The sequence below is a fragment of the Panthera leo genome, chromosome B3, assembly GCF_018350215.1.
Source record: "Panthera leo isolate Ple1 chromosome B3, P.leo_Ple1_pat1.1, whole genome shotgun sequence".
Taxonomy (NCBI): Eukaryota; Metazoa; Chordata; class Mammalia; order Carnivora; family Felidae; genus Panthera; species Panthera leo.
In genome coordinates, this window is record NC_056684.1 from 9,386,084 (window position 1) to 9,411,730 (window position 25,647).

At 47.2% G+C, this 25,647-nt stretch overlaps 1 long non-coding RNA gene across 3 annotated transcripts in view; it reads right to left on the reverse strand.

The window, feature by feature from the left end:
- LOC122221636 overlaps nt 1-7,476 on the reverse strand; it is a 19,523-nt gene extending 12,047 nt beyond the window's left edge. For 2 of the 3 annotated variants that reach the window (XR_006203341.1, XR_006203340.1), the window contains exons 1-3: nt 7,321-7,476; nt 6,915-7,051; nt 3,710-3,807 (exon numbers count right to left, since the gene is read on the reverse strand). This is a non-coding gene — a long non-coding RNA (uncharacterized LOC122221636). The remainder of the gene's footprint in view (nt 1-3,709; nt 3,808-6,914; nt 7,052-7,320) is intronic. The other variant, XR_006203342.1, reaches the window with a different exon arrangement.
- Between the last annotated feature and the right edge of the window lie 18,171 nt (nt 7,477-25,647).

Genomic DNA, 25,647 nt, shown 5'->3' on the forward strand with positions numbered 1-25,647 from the left:
GGAATGGGCTCAAGAAATGTTGAGCAGGTAAAACCAGCAGAGCTGCTGGTGGATGGGATGCATGCGGTAGCACAGGTGGGTTCTGAGTGCCCCCAAGATTTTTCTTTTTGTGTCTTTTTTTTTGACATTTGTTCATTTTTGAGAGACAGAGAGCAAGCAGAGGTGGGGCAGAGAGAGAGAGAGAGAGAGGGAGACACAGAATCGGAAGCAGGCTCCAGGATCTGAGCCATCAGCACAGAGCCTAACGCGGGCCTCGAACCCACAAGCCGTGAGATCATGACCTGAGCTGTAGTCAGACACTTAACCAACTGAGCCACCGAGGTGTCCCAAATATTCTTTGTGTCTTGAGTGATAAATTGCTGGAATAAGAAATGGAATGTGGTGACGAAAGGTGCAAGTTCCAGAATGCAAGTTAGAATGGAAAAAGCAAGAGAGAGCCACACACAAATGCTCTGCTATCAGATGGAAGGAGCAGTTCACTTCCAGCTGGGGACGCCGGGAAGGCTTCCTGACAGATGTGATGTCGGAATGGGGTAGGATATGAGGAGGTGAAAACAGGGGAGGAAGGCATTCTGGCTAAGGGCCCAACACAGGCAAAGCAGACAAGGGTCTGGGGGAATGGAGGGTAACCCAATGTGGCTGAAACAGAGAGTAGGGGGGATGGGATAGTGGGAAGTGTGGCTGGATAGGTGGCCCACTTCCTGCACAGGGCCTGGGATACCGGAGAAAGGGTTATGGAGTCCCTGAAGGCAGAGGGAGAGGGCAAAGGTTATTGAGTAGGAGGGTGATGAGATCAAAGCAGAACTCTAGAAGATACTTTCCCAATTTACTCAGACTTCTATCATCTTCCTGCACCTGATCCAAGAACAGAGGAGGCAATTCCACTGCTTGGGAGACTTGAAAATGAACAGAAATGAAATTAAATAAAACCCCTTCCACATTCCTCTGGCTGGCCTCTCTCCAGGAAGGGCAGATGGAAAGAGGTGGCCATGGCTAATTCTTGCCCTTTGACCCTGAACGGTGATCAAGCTGCCCCTTGGAGCTTCCTAGGTGGGTCTCTGATCAACTGATGAGGAGTTCTCAATGGCCAGAAAAAATGTCCACCCCTGAGGAAAGGGAGCGCTTTCTGGAGAAACTAGGGTGACAAGCTGGCCTTCTGGAGTCTTCTTGCAAAAGGGTTGGAGGAGGAGAGAAGGAATGAGACTGAGGAATGCATTGCCTTGCTCCTGGCAAACCCGACTCTGTGTCGGGCAGGAGCTGACCAGACTGCAGGTGCCCAGGGAGCCAAGCACCCCTTCTCCACTGCCCACAGCAGCCTCAGGGCACTGAATTGGGCCCAGCCAGTTGACTGCTGGGTTTGTGCAAGTGAGAGACAGGCTACTGAAGGTAGAAAATGAGTACAGGCATGAGAAAAGCCCCAGGAATCCTACAGAGCCAAGTGCAGTAAGAGCTACAGGCACAAACCTTGGAGCCAGAGTCCCTGGTGTTCCGGCTCAGGCCACACTTGCACATCCAAAGTCTGGTGCCCTCGAGCCCCCGGGCCACCTGGAATGTGCCTCCTCTGAGGACGAGGGCCACTCGGGCTTATCCCTGGACTCATTCTTTGTGCCAGAACCAAGAACAGGACCTATTTTTTAACACAGTAGGAGACAGACAGACTTGGGTGACTCAGTCAGTGAGCAGGAGGGAGGGGGCGGGAGTATGAGAGCCTCAAACAAAGTATGTGGATGGATTGATGTCCATTAATAATGGGTAACTTTAATGAACCGTGTCCCTATAAAATATTCCACTCTACACCTAGCTACATGTCTATGTTTGTGTGCATATGTGTGCGTCATATACAAAATGATTAAACTATACCATCTCTTACCTTTCTTGTTCAAATTGTAGTTGCTGCTGTGAAGTGGTTTGTTTATTGGGCCTTACATTTTTTTACAGGAGTAGTTGCTTAGAACCTTGCCACAGAGATCTGGGGTTTGCACCACCCCACTGCATCTACTCCCTGTATTCTGGCAACTGTGACCCAATTTCCTTTTATGAAAATCAACTTGCCCTAATTTGCTCGGTAGAACTGTAAACCAGAGCGACATTCTTTCCCCTAGCTGAAGGGTTAGGCACATCATCAAAGCCAGACAAATTAAACTCTCTCTCTCTCTCTCCCTCTCTCTCTCTCTCTTCCTCCTACTCTCTTTTGGGACTTTGTGTCTTGAGCAGTGATACATGGAAAGAAATAAATTATCAGAGCTTTGTTATAAATAACAGCTACTTCATTATTTTCACACAAAATAACACATAATCACACACAAAAAAATAACAATTCTACATCACTCCTGAATCAGAAGAGTATGTAGACAGTCAAACCTAGGAGGGAGGAGATGGGGGTTGCATACAGTAACTCAGATCTTTACCATGGAGAGAGCTAAGGGCTGGGCAGTACGGCCACCCTCTTCCCTTCTCCCACCCTCCTGCTGCCTTAAAGCTTTTGATATGAACCAACAAAGGTTTGGTCACTGATTAGGGGAAAGACAGAAGAAAAATTAGCTATAATACTTGCCTTTTATACTTCCCTATACATCAGGCACTGTGTATATATTATATAATTTAAGGCAATAAATTCACCATATTGGTGCCATTATGTCTATTTCATTGGGAAATAAGGCACAGGAGACAGCAGTGCTGTCTTTCCCTAGTTGGATTCTGAAATGTGTAGATATCACAAAAACGATTCTGTCTGTGGCCATAATTGTTTGGCTAATGCAGATCCCTGGGCTTATCACATATCATATAGGGGGTGATTTGCAGACACACTGAGCTAAGAAGCACATATTCATAAAAACCAAACATACAGAGTGTGAAATGACTAAATAATAGCACCAGGTATAATACGAAATTAACTACCCAGTCCCCAAAGATTAATATCAAAGGCAACTTTGTCTATCGGGCTGAATTTTGAACGTAGGAATCACATGGATATCCTTCCATCAGGTGTAGCTGGACAAAATAACTGCTGGGCATGGGGGTCATACACAGGCTGGCCCTCAGATGTGCCACCGAGCCTTTTACCAGCTGCTGATCTCAGAGTCCTGGGTTGGGGAGTAGGAGGGGAAAGGGAAGGAGGCCATATTTGGGGGCTGGGCCTGAGAGAATGACCTGGAAATGCCAGGCCTGTTTCCTTAAGAGATAAGAGATCTGAAGTACATGGGGTCCCCGAATGGATTCATCCATGCAGAAGTGTCTAGATTCCTACTGCTTCACTAACTCTGACTATCCAGCCTTCCGTGAGCACCTGTAAGCTCCAACTAACCGCCTAAGTTAGCTGGACTGTTCCTGTTGCTTACAACCAGACGCCTGCCTCCCAGAGGCCCTGAAGAAGAACAAGGTAAACAAACTTCCAGGCTATATAAAAAAAAAAAACATGCCAGTCACATTTGGGGTGTACCACAGTCTTCAGGCGGTGGGACAGGTAAGCCTCTAGAACATCCTTCTTTCAACCAGGAACCACTTAGTGGGTACCCATTAGTGCTGATCCCAAGACAACCATCTTCAAAGAGAATAGAAAATCATTTTATCCTGTGCTATCTACCCTGTTCTCAAACCGGTCCTTGGGTTTACAGTGTCCTTGGGGGGGGGGGGGGGGGGATGGTGGGCACAGGTTATGTTTCAGTCAGCTTTGCTGTGAGTCAGTATTAAATTATTCCCTAAAACTTACTAAGTATCGCAAAATGTTGTCTTAATAGTTCTCATCCTCTTGCCACAGGGTTTTGGAACATGTTCTCTTGGAGGCTGAGTTGAGCAGACACAGACTACCTAAGGGACAGGCATGAGAAGCACAGAATTGAAGTAATTTCTAGTTTAAAAAAAAAAAAAGTAATACACTTTTGAGCATTTGTGTCTAGCCCCAATAAATGGAGTACAGTGAAAAGGTCCCAGTTTTTAATGATTGTCATAATATTGGCATCTGTTTCTTGAATGCCTGCTTGCTATCAACCTGTAAAACTATTTTAGGTTCTTTTCATTTATTGTAGCATAGATGTAGCATGTAATCCTCACTGGTGAAGAAACAACTCAGAGTGGCTGAGACGTGTCCAGTGCCTCCCAGCTGTAGACAAGGAGAAGCAAGAAACTGAAGTCAGGTCTTTCCAAACCCAAAGCCTAAGTCTTTCCCCAGCTTCCCTTGATAATGAATCTAATAATAAGTGACTCTGAGATATGTGACATCCCAAAGGGAGTTTAATCCAACCCTCTCTTTAAAAAAAAAAAAATGCTTATTTTTTAGAGAGAGAGACAGAGAGAGCACACAAGAGTGAGGGGGGTGGGGCAGAGAGAGAGAGGAAGACAGAGGATACTAAGCGGGCTCTGTGCTAACAGCAGAGAGCCGGATGTGGGGCTCAAATTCACAAACTGTGAGACCAGGACCTGAGCCAAAGTCGTGGGCTTAACTGACTGAGCCACCCAGGCGCCCCCCAATCCTCTCTTTTTCTAAATGAGAACACTGAGGCCCAGGGCAGCGGGCTGGTTCTTGACTAGCGTCAGAATGGGGACTAGAACTCTGGGTCTCCTGAATCCCAAACCATTTCTCCTCCCTCCTCCCATCCTACAAGAAACCGTCCCTGAGTCCGTCCTGCTGCAGATGAAATCGATGAGCTTTTTTTCACTGCAATATTTCATGCAAATATTAAATCTCATATGAGGCATACATGAACTCCCATCCCTCCCTCCTTCCCCCCAGTGTTTCCATCTTTTCAATGCATCCACATCCTGAACGACCTCCCAGATCCTCCTGCCCTTGCCCCAGAGCCGTGGCCGGTGAAGGCTGTGGCGGGTGCATATTGAAGCATGGAGTCGTTCAGGAGTGGCCAGGAACAGCAGGGGAGCCAGGAGAGAGCCAAGTGCGGCTGGTCTGAAGAGCAGAACATCAGCTGGCACTTCAGAAGGCCACTGTCAGCACGGTGAGGGCAGAGCAGGCCCCAAGGAGTGAGAGTGGCCACACGTCTCCAGCCGCCACCAAGAGCCAGAACCTGACAAGGCTTAACTGTCCCTACAAGCACTGCGGTTGGAACAGGTGTTCCAGCAGCTGACGAGGCAGCTCAGCTCCCAGCAGGAACATGGGGTGGGGCTGACTCCTCAGGGAATTGCAGAAGCTCAAGGAAGAAGAGACAGCCAGACCCTCGCAAAGCAGTTGCAAGTAGCAGCCTGGGATAAAGGTACTTAATCCCAGTGGGATGGAAACTCCTGACCTTCAGCCAGTCAGACAAAGGCTAAAGGCTGCACGGTGTAGGGCCACGCGACCCAAAGAGTGGTCCTCAGAGGAAGCATCAGCATCATCCAACATGCACATTCTCGGGCCCCACCCCAGACCTACTGAATCAGAATCTGCATTTTCGCAAGATCCCCGGATGACTTCATGCACATTAAAGTTCTAGAAAAGCTAGCGTAGGATGACAGTTCTCAAAGTGTGGTTCCAACACCACAAGTATCAGCTTCCCCTGAGAACTTGTTAGAAATGCAAGTTGGCAGTCGCCTGTTTCCTGGACCTCTGCAGATGGGACTTGGCAAACGGTTTTAAAGAACCATCCAGGTGGTTCTGAAGCACAGTGAAGTTTGAGTGGCACCGATTTAGGGTACTGCTTATGCATTTTGGAAGGCGGTAGTTTGGAGGCATCTCAGAAAAGGCGTTCTGATTACAGCTTGGAAGGAGGATCCAGAACATTGGCTCTGGACAGCAGCATCTGTCGCTGTTCAACATCTTAGCATAGTTATCCACAGAGACCAGTTCCAGAATCTAGGCTCCTCCCCAGCCCTGGGAGTCCCAAGCTTTAGACCTGAGCTGGTCAGTAATGATCATTCCATATTAGTGTACCCTACTTAGGTAAGCTGGACCCCAGATGAAAAAAAGAAAAGCAGAGGTGTATCATCCATGTGGCAGCTCTCTGCCCTTCTTAAGGACCAGGACTGATCAGCCAGAACTTCATTCCTTGACCCGTGGAAATCCTAGGATCCTCCCCGAAGATTCCTGGGTGTTCCTGCAAAGTTTCTGATCTCAGGGTTTCTTCCAGGTTCGGGTTCCTATAGATCAGGTCAGCAGTCAGATAACCTCATTCACCCTCGCATGCACCCTGTGGGTAGGGATCCATCCCACTGGTGGTTTCATGTTGAAAGGAAAGGAAAGGAAAGGAAAGGAAAGGAAAGGAAAGGAAAGGAAAGGAAAGGAGAAAGAAGGAAGGAAGGAAGGAAGGAAGGAAGGAAGGAAGGAAGGAAGAAGGAAGAAGGAGGAAATAAGGAAGGAAGGAAAGAAAGAAGAAGGAAGAAAGAGAGAAGGAAAGGGAGGGAGGGAGGAAGGAAGAAAAGAAGAGGAAATAAAGGAAAGGAAATAAAAGGAAAGAAAGGAAAAGAAAAGAAAAAAGAAAGGAAGGAAGGAATAAACAAGGAAAGGGAGGGAGGGAGGAAGGAAGGAAAGAAAGAAGAGGAAAGAAAGAAGAAGGAAGAAAGAAAGGGAGAAAGAAACGAAGAAGGAAAGAGAGAAGGAAAGGGAGGGAGGGAGGAATGAAGGAAAGAAGAGGAAAGAAAGGAAGGAAGGAAGAAAGGGAGAAAGAAAGGAAGAAAGAGAAGGAAAGGGAGGGAAGGAGGGAAGAAAGAATGAAAGAAAGAAGAGGAAAGGAAAGAAAGGAAAGGAAAGGAAAGGAAAGGAAAGGAAAGGAAAGGAAAGGAAAGGAAAGGAAAACCTGCCATAGGATTTTAGAGGTGGCAGACTTTCCAAAGTTACTGTGGAAAGGGACTATGTCACAAAAACATAAATCATTTGTAATTGAGTAACATCACCCCATTCTTAAAAGCAAGACCCTACCATAGTGTTCTGACATTCTCCTCCCCTTCTCACCTCCCTCCCTTTTTTCTGCCGCCCCTTCATCACCCACCTGCTGCTTATTTATAATGCACAGATCTTGTTTCTTGACTCTCACTAATGTCTGCCTGCAACATCTCCTCTTCTAAACCAAGCAAGATATTTTTCTAAATAAAACATTTTCTTTCCTCATGGTAACTCCAATGTCAACTAAAACAGACAGAAAAGACAGAGAAATCGGATGCAGTTCTGCTCCACTGGAGCACGCAGTCCTCCTCCTTTCCACTCCACCCTTTCAAGAGTCTTGATCATGCCTCCTTGTCCCATTTTCTTAACCTAACTCTGAGATCTCTTCTTTCATTTATAATAATTTGGGTTATTTTCTCTCCTTCCTTCATCGGAGACCAAAACCTCCTTCCTGGGACTTCTGTGTTGTATAAGGCTAGCCATTACCCACAACACAGCCCGGAATTATATACCTCTTATTTGTGGGTCCTTTCCAAGGCAGCTGGTAGCTTCATACGAAAGCTGGAATCTGGCTGTCATTACTGTAAAGGCTGGTGTCCCTTCCGATATCTGGGGACTTACGGATCCCAGAAGGAGCTCTATAACTCTTCCCGCCCCCAACCCCACCATAGCTCTCTCTCTCACTCTCCTTCCCTTGACTGTCACAATAGTACTGTAAATGATGTCACCAATTTGGCTCCTCGCCACCCACCACCCCACCCCACTACCCCCAGGTCCTCTGGTTCCTACTGATAGAGTCAGCCTCGTGCCCACAAATCTTCAATGGCTCCCACTTGCCTATACAACAACACCAACCTCCCCCGCCCCCCCTCTCAAATTCCCACTAAAATAAGAAAGGAGTAGTGGAAGGAAAATGGAATCCTTGGAAGCTGGGCAGAGAAGAGACAGCACTGCCCTCTCGTCATGGAGGGAGGAACAGGGCAGAGTTGGTGCCCATGCCATACAGTAGGACATGCAGTGCAAGCCATAAAGCTAACCCAAGGGAGAAGCGTGAGAAACATCTGGGGCCACCTTGTCACCCACGGAAGGTTGGCTGTGGCTTCGCATTGAGGATGCACTTATTATGCAAAAAGCTGGAATAAGAAAAAAGGTAGAGATAGATTTTGGACATGGGGCATGTAGAAAAATAAACCAGTTCGAAGGCCAGTTTGCAAAGAGAATACATGCTAAGAAATGTTTCTGTTTTGTAATGTTATACTCCCCTAAGATAAAGGGCCGTGTGAATGCCTGCGTTGGGATCTTATTTCCAAAATAATCTCTGTTCAGTTCGCTTCTCCTGAATATGGTGTAAAGGTTTTATTTATCGAGTGTTTTGTGCAGTCTTTTGTTTGGTCATACACCTGTGGCCCGTGCTTCAGGATCCATGCTGCCTGAGATAGAAAGCTCTGGAATCCACCATATGGGTTAAATCACTGTGTGTGGCCCCCTGATGGCCCATGGGCTATACAGCATCGTTTTGATTTTGCTGATAAAGGGCTGGGAGCAGCTGAGGGAAACATCTCAGGGGCTGGGAAGACGCTAGTTAAGAACATCCCTTGGCCACCTACAGCAGAAAATCACGATTTTCCTGTATTCAAAGGCCAAAGCTAACTCCAGGGAAGCATTCAGAAGAGGAGTTGAATATTAAAAAGCATAGATGAGGTGGAGACAAAGCCACAGCCATTTGGCCCGCAGGAGAGGCATCAGGGCTGTGGTCATTTCAGTGATGGAATGGAGGGAAAGCTTGTCCAGGCAGGCTGGTGAGGAGGAAAGAGCAAGCGTGGACCAAGTTTGGATTCAGAAAGACTAGGATTTGAATGCTCACTCTTGTTACTCACCAGATTATTGGCTAGTATCTCAATTTAAGGCTTAGCTTCCTCATCTGAGAAATGGGGATCAAAGCGCCCAGCCCCTAAGACTTCACGGAAGGATAGACATAAAGGTGTCAAATATCTGATCTGTGCTCAGAAAGTGCTATTTCCTTTCACCCTTCCCTCCTGCCTTCTCATTTCCATCCCTCCCTCCAATAACCTAGCCCTAGAAATGAGATGAAATCTCATGTGTCCTCCCCCAGAAGGACATCACACACAAACTCTGACAAAGATGTGAGTGCTTGCAAATAATCCTAAAGGAACTCTCTCCAGGGTGTAAAGAAATCCCTAGAAGGCCAGTGTCATCCCCAGCTTCTGAGGGATTGTGACAAGCAGCGGTGGGGAATCAGGACTCAAAGATGATTGACGTTCATCTAACATTTTCAAAGTTGCAAGGAAATTTTCCCAAAACCACATGTTATCTCATCCCAAAACAGGCATCTTGCTCCTCTGTGAAATGATGGGATCACCACCATCCCTTCATAAGAAACATGTCATCCACTTAACTGCCTCAGAAATACTGCAGGATGTTAACAGACAGGGACAGATGAGAGGACCGGTGATTTGCAGATCTAGTTGGGATGCCGGAGGGCTGTTCAAAAATTTGACAATGACTGTAGTGGTTCACGCTAGAAGTCACCAAGCAGGGCCCTTCGTGAGGTACCTCCATCCCCTGACTTCCAGATGCTTCTATCCCACAGGTCTGTGCTGTGATTGGAGCCTGAGCCTCGGTTCCCTTTTCCATGGCACCTATGCTGGAAACAGCCTTCTGGTGACCCCCTTGAGGGCAGAGAAACACCTTCCCTGATAGGAAAGCATGATGTCTGTGTCTAGCAAACACGGGCCCCCACAGGGTGCCTTGAAGGACTCCCGGTGACTCAGAGAGGAGAATGTCACCTCCTGAATCACCAGGGCTGCTCTGGCCAGCTGGTTCAGCTGCTCTTCAAAATCTCCTCCTCAGATCTTGACAAGCTCTTCAGTGACAACACAACCAGGGGCCACTGGGAGATGTTTTGTCTGTCTTTACTCCCACTTTGCTACCTATACACAGCATGACCCACACGACAGTCTTGGGTCAGTGAAATGATGGGGGAATTTGGCAGCTAACCTAAAAGGAAACATTTCTTTATGTTGGACATAATCAATTTTGATTAAGAAATCCATCCAGAGAGACTCCTGGGAGACTCAGTTGGTTAAGCATCCCCGACTCTTGATTTCAGATCAGGTCATGATCTCACAGTTCGTGAGTTCAAGCCTCACATCAGGTTCCACGCTGGCAGTGGGGAGCTTGCTTGGGCTTTTCTCTCTCTCTCTCTCTCTCTCTCTCTCTCTCCCTCTCTCTCTCTCTGCCCCTCCCCTTCTTGCTCTCACTCTCTCTCTCTAAAATAAACTTGAAAGAAAGAAAGAAAGAAAGAAAGAAAAGAAAAGAAAAGAAAAAAAAAAAAAAAGAAATCCATCCAGAGCAGGCTTGAAATCACCATACCAGGATTCTCTAGCAAACAGAGGCATTCTGGCAAAAAAAAAAAAAAGTTCTGTACAGAAGATCCTTCCTGCATCAGAGGCCCCTGGTCTATTTGCCTTCTTGCCTGATTGCTCTAGACAGAGCAGGGCGGGAACAAGGATCTAACACAGCCCAGCTGATTCAAGTCTGGACAACACCAGGATGTGGGAGTTACAGACAGCCAGAATCACTGCATGAGAAAAACCACAGACAAACTGGAATTTACTTCAGTAAAAGAGATCCTTGCTTGTTTTAACTTTCAGCCAGACTTGTGGTTTTTATTCACTGAGTCCCAGGAAACACCAGGCAGAGGGAACACGGTTATGCCAGAAAGAAAACATGGTTTGGAACCATGGTCTGGCCTCCCTCGACCTCAGTTTCCTCATCAGGAAAATGGGAGTAATACCAGATCTAGCACATAGGTTTGCTGTGAGATTAAACATGTTGTGTAGGGGCGCCCAGGTGGCTCAGTCAGTTAAGCATCCCCAACTGTCGATTTCGGCTCAGGTCATGATCTCATGGTTTGTGAGATTGAGCCCCACATTGGACTCTGGGCTGACAGTGCAGAGCCTGCTTGGGATTCTCTTTCTCTCCCTCTCTCTCTCTCTGCCTCTGCCCTACTGGTTTTCTCTCTCTCTCTCTCTCTCTCTCTCAAAATAAATGAACTTTTAAAAAAGCATATTGTGTAGATTGCATTCCTGGCCTCAGTTTTCATCTCTCCTGCACACTTTGCCCTGTGACTTTGGAGCTGTCCCCTCCCTCCCCACCACCTCTTTCCCATCCTTTAACTTTGGGTTTGGCCCCATCCTTTGCTTTGACCGATTGAACAAGGTGGCCATGACATGTACCAGTTCCTAGCATAAATCATAAGAGGCCTTGCATTTTTCCCTTTGTTCTCTTGTGCCTCTGCCATAGGCAAGAGAAGAGCTTGCCATGGCTAAATGACTCATCCCAGGAGGGTGAGACACATGAGGCAGAGCCCCACCCCCCACCAGTGACTAGCACCTGAAACAGAGCTATCCTGGCAAAGGTGTAGACCTACAATAAGAAGAAATACCCAACCAAATCCAGTTCTGCTCAGTTTGGATCAGCCAAACTGCACAAATTTGAGCAATTCTAAATGCTTGAGGTTTCTCAAGCTACTGGATTTTGGAATGGTTTGTTACACAGCATCACCATTGCAACAGCTAACCAATACAACATACCTTTATACACACACACGTGCACGCATGCATGAGGTTATCTCTCACAGAACTCAGTGTATAGTGATGCCCAATACATACTAATGTCCTTCCCTCTCCCCACTACATTCCAAGTTCTATGATACATTCTGGAAATACAGAGATAAATGAGACCCTCGGGAAATGTTCAGGATGGTGGAATAAGAACCATAATGTATCAGTTCAAGTCCTAGATCCCTCACAGAAAATTAATGGAAGCTGTAGAAAGGAAAAGCAATGAGCGACTGCCTTCTCTTCCCCAATTTTGCACTAAAATATGATTAAATAGATGCTCTCCTCAAACAGAGATGTCTTTTCTGTTTCCTGGGACCACATCCCTCTGACACTTTCATGAGTCTGGAAAGAAAGACTCCTTCAAGATGGGAAGAGTTTTGAGGGCTGTATCTGTTCTTTGCCTTATATTAGGTTTCTGTTCGAGACCTCAGCAGCCAGCGTGGTTTTGGTGGGGTCAGAGAATGTCGCAAATCTAGCTAACTTGAGCTCGAAGCTGAAGCCCTTCACGGGAGATAAAAGGACTTTTTTCTTTATCAGTGTTGAAGAAAGTAGTTCAAAAGTGGACCTATTTTTGTGAAGACAATGGTATACTCTCTGTAGCTGCCTACCCTCATGAAAAGAAACAGTTCTTGATGGGGACTTTGCCGTGGAAGAATCAAATCCACTAGGAGGCAAAGCGTGCAGATATTAGTGATTTTATCACCAGCCATGTAATGCCTGTCATTGAATCCAGTAATGGTACAGCCCAATAATACCCTTCGTGTTCTTAAATCTCTCCTGTCAGGGGAGCTTTAAGGATGGTTTCTATTCTTTACCCTTTTGAAATGACCATTCAACGATTTGCTATGAGAGAAGCCTCAGCCTGACAGAGAATTATTGGCTTTTTACTTGTCAGCTCAGAGAAAACGTCTATGTGATGCCACTGGCAGCCGAAGCAGCTGGCAGACAAAAGGGCACCGAGATGTGGAGCTCGGAGTCCAGAGGGAATGGTGTTATCCAGAATTCACTCATGCCTCTGCTCCAGCGAGGGCTGGTCTCCTCTGGCCGAGGGACCTGGTTTAGGAGAAAAGACTAGAAGATGTGTTTGCGTGACCAGACCCCATTGTGGGGAAATTGGAGCCCTGAGCAGCATTTCCCTCTGACTCTGATGAACAGAGGACTCCCTCCCTTCCAGCTGGATGGCTCCAGAGTCATCCTGAGACTATGGGTTACAAAGCACTGTCACCTAACGTGAGCTCATGTGAACCTTACCTCTTACAGTGCCCTAGTGTGACTCCTCACATTATGCCTTAAACCACATGACATAGACTGGTTTTTGACTCACAAAAAAATGCAGTTTCAAGAAAAGTGTTAATTTTATGAGTCAGGTTTATTATACACAGTAAAATTCAAATCTATATACATACACACACACGCACACTTCTATAAATTTTGGCAAATGCTCTGGCAAATGTAACCACCACCACAATCAAGATCTAGAACACTGCCACAACCCCAAAAAGTTCCTTCGTGCCTGCTTTGAATCAATTCCCATCCCCCATGCCCAGCCCTGGCAACCATCCCTATGGATTTGCCTTCTCTAGAATGCCCTAGGAATGGAATCCTACAGCAGATGGCCTTTTGACCTTCTTTCATCTAGCATCATACATGTGAGATTCAGCCATGTTGTTGTATGTTTGTTTTAGTAGCTATTCCTATTTTTTCACGTTTATTTATTTATTTTGAGAGAGAGTGTGCCCAAACACATGTACACTCAAGTGCAGGAGAGGCAGAGAGAAAGAAGGAGAGAGAGAATCCCAAGCAGACTCCCCTTAGTCAGCACAGAGCCTATCGCAGGGCTCAAACCCACAAACCAAGAGATCACTACCTGAGCTGAAATCAAGAGTCCGACGCTTAACCAATTCAGCCACCCAGGTGCCCCTTTGTTCCTGTTTATTGATGAGCAAAATTCCACTGTTTGGATTCACCACATTTTTTTTTAATCCATTCCAGTGGATAGACAATTGGGGTGTTTCCATTTGGAGATGGTTATTAATAAAACCTTGCATACAGGTTTTTGTGTGGGTGAATATTTTCATTTCCCTTGGGTAAATACCTCTGTGTGGGATTGCTGGGTTGTAAAATAAATGTATTTAACTTTATAAAAAAACTGCCAAATGATTTTCCAGCAGAGTGGTTGTTCTACTTCCCTTTCCCAACAGCAGCATTTGAGAGACCAGCTCCACATTGCTGCCGAAGTCGGTATTGCCAGATGGGCGGCTCCTCTGATGGGATGGTATCTGATTTACCTCTCCCTGATGACTGCTAATGCGGAGTATCTTTTCATGTGCTTACTTTTTTTTTTAATGTTTATTTTTGATTGAGAGAGAGAGAGAGAGAGAGAGCGCGCATGAGCAGGGGAGGGGCAGAAAGAGGGAGACATAGAATCCGAAGCAGGCTCCAGGCTCTGAGCTGTCAGCACAGAGCCTGACACAGGGCTCGAACTCAGGAACCGCGAGATCATGACCTGAGCCGAAGTCAGGCACTTAACCGACTGAGCCACCCAGGTGACCATCATGTGCTTACTTCCTATCCATACATCCTCTTTGATGAAGTGCCCACTCAAGTCTTTTGCCCATTTTTTTTTTAATTGGGTTATTTGCTTCCTTATTACTGAAATGTGAAAGTTCTTTATTCCAGCTCTTTGTTCAGAAAGTTGATATCTAATACCGGGGTCCTCGACCTTTATCAGATAGGTGTTTTGCAAATATTTTCTCCAAGGCCGCCTTGCATTTTCATTTCCTCATACAGTGTCTTTTAAGAGCCTAAGTTTTTGATTTTGATGAAGTCCAATGTTCATTTTCTCCCTTTCATAGCTCATGTTTTTTGCATCCTCTAGAAGAAATATTTGCCTAACCCAAGGTCACAAACATTTTCTCTTCTGTTTTCTTCTAGAAGTTTTATAGTGTTAGGCTATGATCCATTTTGAGTTAAATTTTGCATAGGGGGGTGCAAAACTTCAAGGCTGGCTTTTGTTTGTTTTATAAAGATTTTGTTTGTTTCACATAGAGATATTAATCGTTCTTACATGACTTGCTTAAAAGATCATCCTTTCTCCATCAAACTGCGTTGACATCTTTGTTGAAGCCAGTTGACCATACATGTGCAGTCTATTTCTGGACTCTATTCTATCCCATTGACCTATATGTCCATCCTTTTTCCAATACTATATGGTCTTGATGACTGGGGATTTATAGTCTGACTCAAAATCAGGTAGTGGGAATCCTCCAACTTTGTTTTGGGTTGTTTTGTTTGTTTTTTTCCACAATTGTTTTGGTTATTCTAGTCCATTTGCTTTCGCCTGTGTGTCTTAGAACCAGCTTGTCAATATCTATAACTATGTCTGATGAGGGGGTGACTTACCCAAGGTCACGCAAATGTGCCTTACCAGCTCAGTCTCCCATCGTGTTTATAGATCCAAGTGCACAATGTGGCCATGGGCTCTACACAGAACAATGAGGGAGAACATCATTATGGCAAAGAGCTGAGGCAGGTCCTGTGAGGCTTGCCAAAGTTCGGAAACTCTGGCTCTCGATACATTGGAAAGAAAACCAACCCCGTGTCCGGTCACTTAGCCCTGCCTTGCCTTATCAGCAAAGGGAGGATAATTGGATAGCGTCTGGAACAAATCACAGCGCCACAAACCCAGTGTCTGGGAGAGCCAAGAGGGAGCCCTAGCATCTCACAGAGCCTTGGTTCCCAGCTTTAGTAAGCCCTGTCCTGTGGATAAGTCCAGTCAAGCAAGCTTCTGCCTTAGTTTCCTAACTAGCCTCCACTGTCAGCTGGTGATCAGACCCCCTGCCTTACCCACGGCAGGGTCCTCCACTGTTTTCTCCATCCTGTCATTGACCGGGGCTCCCAAACAGTGAATGCTCAGAACAGAGTCCTGTTCCCTGTGTCTGTGTCTGTCCCTGTGACTGGCCCCGTGCTCTGGGCTGCTCCTCTTATTTCTATCCCCTTCCCAAACCATCCCCAGCTTTAGGCTTCCTCTTGGCACTGCTTCTAGAAAGTATCCCTTCCAGTTACCTAATATCCCACAGCTGGGGGGCAGACTGGGATGGCCGTTGAGGATTCCAAAGCCGGATTTGGGACCAGACAGAACTGTGTTTGAATCCCAGGTCTGTATTTTGGGGCAAAATACTCCATTTTCTGAGCCTCAGTTCCTCCGTGTGTAAATTGCCCCCACATGGCTTCCAGGAGAATGCAAAGAACATCAGGCACTTGAAGTGTTTGGCACAGTTTGTGGCACATACCTGGTAGGAGTCAGCAGGTGGCTGACTGTGGCTCCTTCACCCCAAACCCCCAGGCAGGACTGCTCTCACAGCTCCAGCACCGTGTCCCAGACCCCAGACTGCAGTGCCTCCTCCTGCCAGCTGGGGGTGGGGGGTGGGGGTGGGGGTGGGGAGGGAGAGAACAACCTCGAAAAGATTCAGCTGCAGAAAATCCTCCTTTGTGAGAACAGTGAGTCTCTCCCCCGTAGGTCCCTCGTGCTGACTGGATTGAAGGGAAATGGGCATTTATTTTTCATGATCCAGAAGAAGAAAAAAAAAAAAAAAAAAAACCCTTTAGCACTTAGAGAAAGGAACTCGAGCCTAATATCCGACTCTATGGATGGTCTTATTCGCTTGTAATGGTGAATGGCCAGTGGGAGAGCTCGTCTCTGTCACGGGAGGACCTTAATGAGAGCTTTAATTTGCTCATTTTCTGGCTTACAGCAGAGTCAAATGAGAAGCTATCTTTCATGCCACTGGCTCACGAACGGAGAAGCCTGACACTGTTTTCCGACGGTGCCGCCGGACGGTGCAGGTCTGCCCGGCCCTCCAGGCTCTCCCTGCCACCAGACGTAGGCACTAATGAGGCGGAAGCCTGAGCTTGGGGTGGAAGCTGAGGCCTGGCGTGCCGCGCCGCACCGCGCATGTGCAGGAATCACGCCTGCCCTCTGGTGCTTCCCCACTGAGCACTAACCACAGATGATAGGTGTGAGTCCTCTAACCACACAAGGGCAGGTGTATGTCCTCTTGCCCAGAGAGCCAGCACAGGTGTCCTCCGGGCCTTGCCGGGGGGTGGTCCTTGGAAGGCCTGGAACACTAGGAACAAAACTGAACCCAGAGACACAGCAGAAGTCTCAAACAGCATACACAGCGTGAAGGAGAGCACAGCCCCAGGCCCTCGGGCACACCAAGTGGCACACAGAGCAACACCCGGGGAGGTGGGACACGTTCGCGGACATAGATCTGGACCCACTCCCTTCCTGTCCACCCTGCTTCCCGCCCTTCACCCGTGTCTGTCTACTCCCCTTCTCTCCATCCCTCTATTGTTCCCCATCCTATATTTCCTAATTTATTTTCCAAACGCTGAGTGGCCTCCCCCCTTCTCACAGCAAACTGCACCTAGCACATCTTTTTTTTTTTTTACATTTATTCATTTTTGAGAGACAGAGTGTGAGTGGGGGAGGAGCAGAGAGAGAGGGAGACACAGAAACTGAAGCAGGCTCCAGGCCCTGAGCCATCAGCACAGAACCGACATGGGGCTCAAACTCACAGACCACGAGATCACGACCTAAGGGACCGCCATACAGCAGCAATGCCCCGTGAGCAGCCTGGCTGAGGTTCCAAACAAGTGCCTGAGAAGGGCTGATGTCACCACCAGAAGAGTGCAGAACAATCCCAGCTCTTGTCCAGGAATGGCAAACACCTCAAGGGTATGCCTCAGCGCCCCTCCCAGCCCCCCCCACCCCCACCACCAAAACTTCACCTGTGACGGGCATGTCATTCCTTCCTGCTGTGCCAAGGGCAGTGGAGTTCAGCCCACATCCCAGATCAGAGACGGGTAAGAGCATCAGTTGGCCCTGGAGTGTCCCAGTTTCAAAACCAAAAGTCCCAAATCCCAGGAATCCCCTCAGTCCCAGGTACACCAGGACAGCTGGTCACCTGACTAGACAACACCAAGTCCAAGGGGAGGTCCGTGCAGAAACTCCCACCACCGAACCAGCGGATGGCAAAGGTAGTAGGAAGCTGGAGGCAGGGCCGGAAGCCCCTCAGACTGCTCTCAAAACCGAACAGTCACTTCTTACATCAAGAACCCGCACGAGGCAGGATAGACTAGCTGGGGTTAAAAATAGCCCCCAGATCTCAGTGTCCTAAGGTATTGTTTATTTGTTGCTTATATGACAAATTAACGTGGGCTGGCAGAGAGGCTCTGCTCCACATTCAGCCGTGTGGGCCCTTCAGTGGATAGCTTTGTGACCCCTTAGGCCAGAATCCCCCCCCAACCACCAGGTCCTCTGAGCTCAATCACAGACACAGGAGGAGAGAGGCAAAGAGTGCCCGGAAATGGGCTTCATGACCAGCTGGAACAAAATCTCATAGCTGGATCAGACTTCAGGGAGGCAGGAAAATACAGCCGTGTGCCATAGTAGCACAGGAAATAAGTTGTTTGTTGAATACCTAACTCACGTTTGCCTGCAGAACTCACAAGTCAGAGGGTTGAAATGCCCTCTTATCCGACACTCCCTTTATACACCTACAACATGAGAATCCTGTTGTGGCAGAAGAATAAAGGACCAGAAGCCAGTGATTCCACTCGTGGGTATAAACCCAAGAGAAATGAAGGCACGTGCTCTCCCTAAAACGTGCACATGAACGTTCACAGCAGCATTACTCACAATAGCCCTGAGCATCCATCAGTAGAGAACGGATAAACAGAATGTGATGTATCCACATCACAGACTATCATTCAGCCTGAAGAAGGAAGGAAACTAACACATGCTACAGTGTGGATGAGTCTCGAACACATCATGCTAGGTGAAAGGGACCAGACACAAAATGGCAACCACGACACGGTTCCACTTAGATCACGTGTCCAGAATAGGGAAACCCACAGAGACGTGGCTGGGGAATGGAGAGTGGCTGGGTTTCCGTTTGTGAAATTAGGTAGTGGTGGTGGTTGTGCCACCTTTGAATGACTAAAAACCATTGAACTTTATACACTTTCAAAGGGTGGATTTGGGGGCGTCTGGGTGGCTCAGTTGGTTAAGCGTCCCAACTTTGGCTCAGGTCATGATCTTGCAGTTTGTGGGTTCGAGCCCCATGTGGGGCTCTGTGCGGGCGGCTCAGAGCCTGGAGCCTGCTTCGGATTCTGTGTCTCCCTCTCTCTCTGTCCCTCCCCCTCTGGTACTCTGTCTCTCTCTCTCTGTCTCTCAAAAATAAATAAACATTAAAAGAAATTAAAAAGAGAAGGGTTAAGGAAAGAAGGAAGGAAGGGCTGACAGTCTGACACTCTGTACCCACCCACACCCTCCCACACCTGCACAGACCTCCCTGCCACCCCCATCGGCATCCTCCATAGGTCCCTCTCACCCCTGGGTTGAGACAGGTGGTTGGTGGATAGCAAGGGGACACAGGCAGTCATCGCAGTGACGTGTGACAGGTCCATGCCTGGCTTCTGCTTCTCGTCTCCAGTACAGCAGGTGGGCAGGGGTGCCAGGCACTGGCAGGGGCTGCAGTGCTGAAGAGCACCAGATGCATTGACTGAGCTGGCATTATTGACCTTCATCTCTGCAGGGCACTCCCAGGGCACTGGGCTTCTAACTGAACCACAGAGCTTCTGGAAACAGTAACCTAAAGGCTTTCTCTGCCATCTGGTCTTTTAATGACCCTTCAACTCAAAGTGCCAAGACTTCCAGAGAAGGATTTCAGGTAAAAAAAAAAAAAAAAAAAAAAAAAAAAAAAAAGGAGTTTTTCTTGCTGGGACAGCTATAGAAAGAAAGTTCTGAAGACACAGAGAATCTGAGATTTCTATATATTTTTTAATGGTTATTTATTTTGAGAGAGAGCATGCAAGCAGGGAAGGAGCAAAGAGGGGGGGGAGAGAGAGGGAGGGAGGGAGGGAGGGAGAGAGAGAGAGAGAGAGAGAGAGAGAGAGAGAGAATGAATCCCAAGCAGACTCCACACTGTCAGCAGAGAGCCCATCATGGGGCTCGAACCCACGAACTGTGTAATCATAACCTGAGCTGAAATCAAGGGTTGGGCACTTAACCGACTGAGCCACCCAGGCATCCCAGTGAGACATATATTTCAGGAGAATTGCCCCTGAAGTAGAACAGCCCCTTAATTTTGGAGAGCGTGTTGTACAGTTGGCTGAGTTTGGTCACTTTGCCATCGCAATGTTCCTCACAGCAACTGTGTGAGATGGGTATCATTGATCCCATTTTACAGATGGGGTGAGTGAGGCACAAAGGGAAGACGTTTGTCCAGGGTCACCTGCTCACAAAGAGTAGAATGTAATCTCAGACAACACTGGAGTCAAGGCAGTCTAAACGTGACTGGGGTTCAAACCTTTTATGGTACAAGGAAGAGAAATGAAGCCCAGGGGGGCTAAGTGTCTGCTGTGAGGTCACACAGCTCAGACTCAGAACTTGTGTCTTCTGCCTCCTAGGACACTGTTCCAAATGCTGCCACCCACAGCATTTTAAGGGAAAATCTGTGTCACAAGCACACAAATGAGAGAGCTCTATAGTCACCCCCGGTGAGACACCTCCCCTTCCTCAGAGGGGAATCAGCCACCCTCTCCTCTGTCTGCCCAGAGCACCCAGCACTTGCCCGATGGGACTCCAGTTGTCTTTTTATATGTGAGTCACCAAACCAGAAGCCACCTGTGGGCAGAGGCCATATCTTTATTTTTCCGTCTCAGAATCGAAAACAATGCAGAATCAAAATCATTCATTCATTCATTCATTCATTCACCAACATTTACTGAGCACTTACTATGTGCCAGGTTTTATTCTGGAGTGCCAACCCAGTGGTGAGCAATCCAACCCAGGCGTTGGCCTTCATGGAGCCTGTGGCCTGTGGGAAGGGACAGACGATAAACTCGAAGTGAAAGAATAAGGAAGCAGATCCTTTCAGGTGGTGATCACCGCTTCACAGACGAAAAGAACAAGAAAAGTGGGATAGGGATGGAAACGTGGCACCTGAAGAGAAGCCTGAAGGATTGGAAGGAGCCAGCCATGCCAGAGCATTAAGGGCAGAGGAAACCGTAAGTGCACAGTTTGGTGTCTGGAAAACACAGAAAGAAGGCCTGGTAGGTGGAGCACAGTGAGCAGGGGAGACTGGTACCAAATGATGTCAGAAGGGAGGCAGGGGCCAGATGCTGCAGGATATAAAAGCCATGCCAGGAGGTGTGCAATTTACTCTGGGCGTGGTGGGAAGCGACAGGTAGAGTTTAGGCAAAGGAATGTCCTGATTCTATTGGCACTGTGAGAACAGCCCCTGACAGCTGTGGGGAGAGAACGGCCTGTGGAAAGTCAGTCCACCATCCAGGATGGCCATAGTCACAGAAAGAGGGCTCTGCATAAGGTGTGGTGCCTTAGCCAGGTGCTCCAGCTCAGCACCACCAAGATGGTGACTGTGTGACATCACGGGTCACCTGAGCTGACTCAACAGGAAGGACAGCAGACGACTCAGGTAGAATTCCTGCCAAGATACTGAACTTCAGTCCAATCACACAGAACCAATGACGATAAATCCAGAGGGCTGGGCATGCTACAAGACCAGGGAACTGGGCTGTTAAGAAATGTGAAGTCTTAAAAGAAAACCCTCCCCCAAAAAGAGGGTGGGGGGATAAAAAGACACAACCGCTGGGGCGCCTGGGTGGCTCAGTCGGTTAAGCGGCCGACTTCGGCTCAGGTCATGATCTCGTGGTCCGTGAGTTCGAGCCCCGCGTCGGTCTCTGTGCTGACAGCTCAGAGCCTGGAGCCTGTTTCAGATTCTGTGTCTCCCTCTCTCTGACCCTCCCCCGTTCATGCTCTGTCTCTCTCTGTCTCAAAAATAAATAAACGTTAAAAAAAAATTAAAAAAAAAAAAAGACACAACCGCTAAATGCAGTATGTGATTCCCAAATGGACCATGGAGGAGGGATTGGAAATCCCTATAAAGTACATCACTGGGACTATGGTGGCAATTTAGATATGGATTGAGTGCACATAATATTAATGCATCAACGTTAAGCTTCTAGAGTGTGATAATGATGTTGTGCTTATGTGGAAAAAGGTCTTCATTGTCGCTGATGTTGAATGACTGAGGGCTGAAGCATCAGGATGTCTGCAGCTTACTGTCAAGCATTTCTTCCCCAAAAGGGGAGAAAGACAGAGACACAATAAATGTGGCTAAATGATAACAACCGATGGGTCCGAGAGAAAGGCAAGAAGGTGTATTCATCTTCCAGCTTGCCTACAGGTTGGATTTTTCAGGATAAAAAGTTGGGACGATGGGAAATATGTAAACAATTTGATTAATCCATTGATTAAACAAACAGGATTCAGGGAGCCCCTTTCCCTGAGAGCTTTATGAGCAGTTGGCTCACACTGATTCGGACGGGTGCAGCTCTGGAAGGAAGGGAGGCAGGATTTGGATGAATGATCCTTCGTGGTCTCCCTCCAGATTGCAGATTTTTTTTTTTTTTAATTTGGAAATTCCAGAAGCAGCATGGACCATATATGCCATGCTCTAGTGGCTACTGCCATCTTGTGGATCTCTTCTCTGAGTCTCAGTGAGGGTGGAAGCCAGACATTCAGGGTCACCGGATGCTAATGAGCTACCCTCCACCGCCTGATGGCTAACACACTGGAGGTTAAAGGTTTAAGTGCTTGTGTTAGCCTCCTCCATAGTGAGTAATGGAGAAACACAGCTTCCGTCCTCCCGCCGGGCTCCCTGGACGCACAGCGTCTTTTGCCTTTAAAATTACCAGGCCTGGGGCGCCTGGGTGGCTCAGTCGGTTGAGCGTCCGACTTTGGCTCAGGTCATGATCTCACAGCCTGTGGGTTCAAGCCCCGCATCAGGCTCTGTGCTGACAGCTTGGAGCCTGGAGCCTGCTTTGGATTCTGTGTCTCCCTCTTTCTCTGACCCTCCCCTGTTCATGCTCTCTCTCTGTCTCAAAAATAAATAAATGTTAAAAAAAGTTTTTTTTAATAAAAAATAAAAATAAAAATAAAAATAAAAATAAAATTACCAGGCCTAACAGAACTTTCCATTGATTCATTCTACAAAACTGGAGTCAGGGAACCATTTAGGGGCATTTTACAAATAAATAAATGTTAAAAAAAAATTTTTAATAAAAATAAAAATAAAAATAAAAATAAAAATAAAATTACCAGGCCTAACAGAACTTTCCATTGATTCATTCTACAAAACTGGAGTCAGGGAGCCATTTAGGGGCATTTTACTGTCATTTGCACACAATATTGACTTGTTGGCATTGTATTCTTAGTCACAAGGCTACTAAAAACAAGACCAGGGGTTTTTGATAGTGCCTTTTCAAAACTCGAATTCACAGACAAAACTTAAAAGCAGGTCTGGGAAGGCAATAAGGAAGGAGAAGGGGGTAGACTGCCTTGCCAGAATGCTAAAAGCAGCTGGGAATAAAAGTGGATTTGGGGGGTCGGTGGGGTACTAGATTCTGGATTTTCCTTGCATGCAGGATAGGTGTGGTGCAAGCCCTGAGAATTTCAAGGGTGGGCTTACGTGGGTGAGCATTTTGGCTTTGCAGGGCTGTTTCCCTCTTGGGGCAGCTTGGATACACCACCTTCCTGAACGTTCCTCATCAGCATGGTAATGATAACACATAGGGTTGTTTTAAGGATTAAGGATGTTTTCAGGCAGTGCTTCTCAGACTTGACCAAGCACCCGAAGACCTGTGAGTTAAAACACAGATTGCTGGGCCCCAACCCCATAGTTTCTGATTCACTGGGTCTCAGGTGGCCTGAGAATGTGCATTTCTTTCTTTCTTTCTTTTTTTTTTTTTACTCTATCTAAATTCTAGTTAGTTAACATACAGTGCAATATTGGTTTCAGGAGTAGAATTCAGTGATTCACTTACATGCAACACCCAGTGCTCATCACAAGCGCCTCCCTTAATCCCCATCACCCATGTAGCCCATCCCCTACCCCCATCCCTCCATCAACCCTCAGCTTACTCTTCATTATTGGGAGTCTCTTGTGGTTTGTTTCTCTCTCTTATCTTCCCACCTCCCCTTCCCATATGTTCACCTGTTTTTGTTTCTTAAATTCCACGTATGAGTAAAATCATATCATATTTGTCTTTCTCTGACTGACTTACTTCGCTTAGCATAATACATTCTAGTTCCATCCATGTCATTGCAACTGCCGAGATTTCATTCTTTTTGATTGCCGAGTAATATTTCACTGTACATATACACTACATCTTCTTCTTTTTAATGTTTATTTATTTTCAAGAGAGAGGGAGAGAGCAAAAGCAGGGGAGGCCAAAGGGAAAAGGGAACAGAGGATCTGAGGCAGGCTCTGTGCTGACAGCCCGATGCAGGGTTCAAACTCACAAACTGTGAGATGATGACCTGAGCTGAAGTCAGACACTGAACCAAATGAACCACCCAGGTGCCCTACACCACATGGTTTTTATCTATTCATCAGTTGATAGACACTTGGGCTCTTCCCATAGATTGGCTACTGTTGCTAAGGCTGCTATAAACATTGGGAAGCATGTACCCCTCTGAATCTGTATTTTTGTATCCTTTGGGTAAATACCTAATAGTGCAATTGCTGGATCGCAGGGTGGTTCTATTTTTAGTGTTTTGAGGAAACTCCACTCCGTTCTCCAGAGAGGCTGCACCAGTTTGCATTCCCACCAACAGTGCAAGAGGGGTCCCCTTTCTGAGAATGTGCGTTTCTAACAACCCCCCAGGTAATGCTGATGCTGCTGGTCTTGGTCATCCCTTGAAAACCATTGTTTTAAGGATTAAACTCCACAAACATCAGGTAAGCACCTAGCAGGGAGCTGACAGCCCATAAATGTCCACCTGTCATCTCCCCCGATTCCATCCCACACACCCCCTGCACCGACCTTAGAGTTGACACAAGCATTTCCGAGACTGAAGTTATCTCCAAGAGCATGCAGCCAAGTCCTTCCTAAAGACACTTTGTAGCCCATAGTGGGGTGGACCCCCAAAAATGCTTGTCCACATGGAATCTCAGAAAGCGACCTTGTTTGGAAACAGGGTCCTTGCCAATGTGGTGTAGGTGAGGATCAAGATGAGACAATAGCGGATTAGAGTAAGTCTCAAATCCAGTGAGGGTGTCCTCAGGAGAGAAGGAGATACACAGAAAGACACACATTGGAGGGGCACCTTGGTGGCTCAGTCAGTTAAGCGTCTGACTCTTGATTTTGGTTCAGGTCACAATCTCAGGATTCATGAGATCAGGCCCCATGTCGGGCTTCATGCTGACAGTGTGGAGCCTGCTTCGAATTCCCTCTCTCACCTTCCTTCCCCTGCTCACACTCCCTTTGTCTCTCAAAATAAATAAACATTTAAAAAAAGACACTCAGTGGCAAGACAGCCATGTGAAGACAGAAGCAAAGACTGGAATGATGCCACCATAAAGCAAGGAAGGAAACATTTGGCCATCTCTGTGGTCTTTGGAGGCCAGTCAATCAGCAAGAATCAAAGGAAACTGTAGGGTTCTAGCAGGATCAATTGCTAAGGGTCCTTCCAGGAGATTTTAATAAAGAGAAAGGGTCTCAAATTATCCAAGAACTTCCCCATCGTCTACATGATCCCTCTTCTTCACCTTGACCTCCAGCTCCTTCCCTTGGGCTCATTCTGGATGGACATCTTTTGGATCCATTTGTTGGTTTTGCATAAGCTCACCCTTCACATGTGTGGTGTCACACACATGGTCAAGAATCCAAATGAGGGCCCACGTACCACAGATCTAAATACCTAAAAGTTAGAAATCAAGCCAAAAAGCAATCAAATGACCTTCACATTTACCTGCAAGGCCAGGTTTGACTTTCAAATTCTTGGACTTATTAGTAATGTTTTCTGGAATATGGCAGCCTAGGGAGAACCCGTGTACCTCAGTCCCTTAGCTATTAGCACCCAGCCCACTCCTGCTCTTAACAGCCTAGCTCTGCCCTACACCTCGAAGGGCCTTACACACTTGCACTGAATGGATACCCCAGCCCACATGTCCAAGTTCCATCTATACCATCTACCACCTGTCACCCCTAGATCACCCCACAGGCCTAGGGTACCCACACTGGAAGTATAGTTGGCCCTCGGGAATTGGGCCCAGGGTAGAGATGCACATTGGCCCGGAAAGTAGCCTCTGGCCACCAGAT